This window comes from Saimiri boliviensis, chromosome 2, assembly GCF_048565385.1.
Source record: "Saimiri boliviensis isolate mSaiBol1 chromosome 2, mSaiBol1.pri, whole genome shotgun sequence".
Lineage (NCBI taxonomy): Eukaryota > Metazoa > Chordata > Mammalia > Primates > Cebidae > Saimiri > Saimiri boliviensis.
Genome location: NC_133450.1, coordinates 69,822 through 73,259, shown reverse-complemented (window position 1 = coordinate 73,259; position 3,438 = coordinate 69,822). Strand labels below are relative to the sequence as shown.

Genomic DNA, 3,438 nt, shown 5'->3' with positions numbered 1-3,438 from the left:
ATGGGAACAGGACAGGTGTGCAAATAAGGAAGGTCTGGACAATACGTTCTGCCTTACGAATGCTTAAGCTGCTGGGGGACTTAGAGGCACTGTGCGGTTCTGTGGGTCGTCCAGAGCAGCATCTGCCAACTTGTGATCGCCTGGATGCGGTTTTGTATGAATTGGGAGACTAAACAGAAGATATAGGGTCTGAACAGGAGAAGAAGAAAGATGGGTTTAAAGGAGTAAGGATTGGGAGGAGCCGTGACTCCAGTTAGGCAGTGTCCAGCCCATCCAGCCAGATCCAGAATAACCGTTTGCCTGATTCGTGCGCTTTTGGGTTCTGTCTCTTCATTTATTGATGGCATTAAATACAAGGCCAGGCTGCTTTACATAAAAACAACATTTTTTCTGGAGCTTTGAACCCGAAAGCCAAGGGAACCAGCAAGGGCTGCTGCTGTTACAGGGCTCGGTGGGGTAACTGTGGAGGGAGAGCTTTTGTTTTCATGGTGTGTGAGGAAGCGTGAGGTATCTATAAGCAATTGCTCACTTTCATTAACAAGATTGTGTTTGAGAAGAGAACGGGAGCCAGATGAAGAGTGAAATGTCAGCTGTAATTGCCTGGAGGAAACGTGTAAACCGGCAACTTAAAGAAAAGCAGGGCATGTAAAGGTAAATGAGTGCTGTGAATTTGGGCTCAGTTAGGAATAACAGAAACAGACATTTTGAGGTGTGGTTTAAGCAGTAGGGGCGACTGCTTAAAGCTGGAGAAGGCGAGGGGCTGAAGGTAAGTGTGTGAGGTGTAAAGACAAAACTTTGGAGGGGGTGACAGCTAGAGGGTAAGTGGGGCGGAGCCTGTGATTTTGAGGGATTCTAAGAGTATCAGGGCAGCAGCTGCTGCTGCACCTTGTCATGAGGGCCTGCCCAGGGCTGTGAGGTTAAGTTGTTTGGATAAAAAGGCTGCAGGCCATGGGCCTGGCTCCTACGTGAGAATCCTGACCACATAGCCCTGGACTTTAGCAGTATAGAATGAAAAAGTGTTGAGACAGGTTGGGGAGAGCTAGGGAGGGAGCTGCTTTTAGAGCTGTTTTTTAAGGAGCAAAAGGAGGAGTGAGGAAAGGATTTAGGATTAATAGGGTTGGATAAGTTTTCTTTAGTGAGTTTATACAATAGCTTAGTTAGAATAGCAAAACCTGGTATCCTGAGGTGAAGTAGCAACCACACCCAGGCAGGAGGCTCACAGCGCTGGCCGAGGCCGCGCGCCCTCTGGTGGCCGTCCCGCTGCACCACTTGAAGTCGGAGCGCGGAGTGTTCAGCGCCCTCGTTCTGGAAATGCAAACTGACATGGAGCCCACTAGCCTGTGTGTTTCCAAAAAGGAAGAAGGGACAATTAACTGGAAACCATAGGAATGAGATAAACATGGATGCACGTTTTACAACTGATGGAAAAATTCACTCAACATAGTCTTTGCACTTAAAATGCAAAACCGTCAGAGGCATCTTAACCACAGTGACTTTATTTTAAATAAAAGCTTTAGAAAAAGCTAAATCTGGGCAGGGTGCAGGGCTCACGAGTGTCATCCCAGCACTCTGGAAGGCCAAGGTGAGAGGATCACTTGAGATCAGGAGTTCAAGACCAGTCTGGGAAAATAGTGAGATCCCCATGTCTGCAAAAAATATAAAAATTAGCTGGCGTGGTGGCTCGTGCCTGTGGTCCCAGCTACCCAGGAGGCTGAGGTGGGAGGATCGCTTGAGCCCAGGAGTTTGAGGCCGCAGTGAGCCAGCCATGATCACACCACTGCACTCAAGCCTGGGAGACAGAGTGAGACTCACTCTCTTCTCTCTCTCTCTCTCTCTCTCTCTCACACACACACACACACACACGTTAAATTTGTTGGATTATATATTTAGGGATTGAGCACCTTTGGTTATAAAATATTTATGGTTGCAGGAACAAGTTAATAACTAAATAAAAACCCAAAACTTATAAATATATACCAATACTTTAAGCAAAAAGCATTCTTAATTTAAAAATAAGTTTTACTTTAAAGATAATAGTACACTCACAAATTATTGTTAAAATCAATAGTGACAGAGAAAACTAACAATACTAATAGCCTGACACAAACTGATCACAATCCTTTATAAGAGACAACACTGTTCTTAATAACCCATATAAACAAACATTAAGTAATCCTATTTGTACGTTAATGTGCTGGCATCACAGGTGTGATTACTTAATCCCAGCACTCTGGGAGGACAAGGAGGGCAGATCACTTGAGGCCAGGAGTTGGACAGCAGCATGGCCAACATGGTGAAACCCAGTCTCTACTAAAAATACAAAAATATAGCTTTGCACAGTGGCAGTATCGTAGCCAATGAGGTTTATCCAAGGAGCGATTATTGCTAATTGAAAACTTTTCCCAATACCCCGCCATGATGACTGGAAATGTAGTCAGCATTGGCAATTTTTGGCAGTCTCTATGGGGATGGAATAAAATAAATTAAATAACAAAAATAAATTAAAATGGAATAGAAATACAAAAAAATTAGCCGGGTGTGGTGGTGCACACCTGTAATCCCAGCTACTTGGGAGGTTGAGGCAGAAGAGTTCTTAAACCCAAGAAGCAGAGGTTGTAGGGAGCTGAGATCGTGTCATTGTGACTAGAATAAAACTCCATCTCAAAAAAAAATTTCTTTTCTTTGAAACAGGTGCGTTCCTCCTCTTGCTTTCTGATAACTCCCTGCTCTGTCACTTAGTAGTGGCTAATAAACTTTCTTAATGTCACTAGACTCTGCGGGTCACCATAAATTCCATTTCGTGTGAGATTCAAAATCCTGTTGTTGGGGTCTGGGACAAGACCCCTTTGCTGGTGACAAAACTATACTAATTCTTTTGTTTTCTTTCTTTTCTTTTCTTTTTTTTTTTTTTGAGACAGAGTCTTGCTCTGTTGCCCAGGCTGGAGGGAAATGGTGTGATCTCAAATCACTGCCTCCTGTGACTCCCAGGTTCAAGTGATTCTCCTGCCTCAGCCTCCCGAGTAGCTGGGATCACAAGCACCTGCCACCACGCCTGGCTGATTTTTGAATTTCTAGTAGAGACAGTGTTTTCCAGTGTTGGCCAGAGCAGTCTCGAACTCTTGACGTCAGGTGATCCACATGCCTCAGCTGCCTAAAGTACTGGGCTTACAGGTGTGAGCTACCTTGCTTGGCCGGCTTGTATCCTTGGTGATCGCTTGGATATGGAGGGTGGAGGAGGAGGGGTGTCGCTTGGATATGGAGGGTGGAGGAGGAGGGGTGTCGCTTGGATATGGAGGGTGGAGGAGGAGGGGTGTCACTTGGATACGGATGGTGGAGGAGGAGGGGTGTCGCTTGGATATGGAGGGTGGAGGAGGAGGGGTGTCACACAGATATCGCTCTTGGATTACCACCTGGGATATTAGGCTCAATGCTCTATTA

General features: G+C 45.5%; 1 non-coding gene across 1 annotated transcript; it reads left to right on the top strand.

The window, feature by feature from the left end:
• The first annotated feature begins 2,328 nt into the window (after nucleotides 1-2,328).
• On the top strand, nucleotides 2,329-2,469 carry LOC141583814 (U4 spliceosomal RNA). Its single transcript, XR_012516709.1, has one exon. It is a non-coding gene; the product is annotated as a U4 spliceosomal RNA (small nuclear RNA).
• Nucleotides 2,470-3,438: the final 969 nt, after the last annotated feature.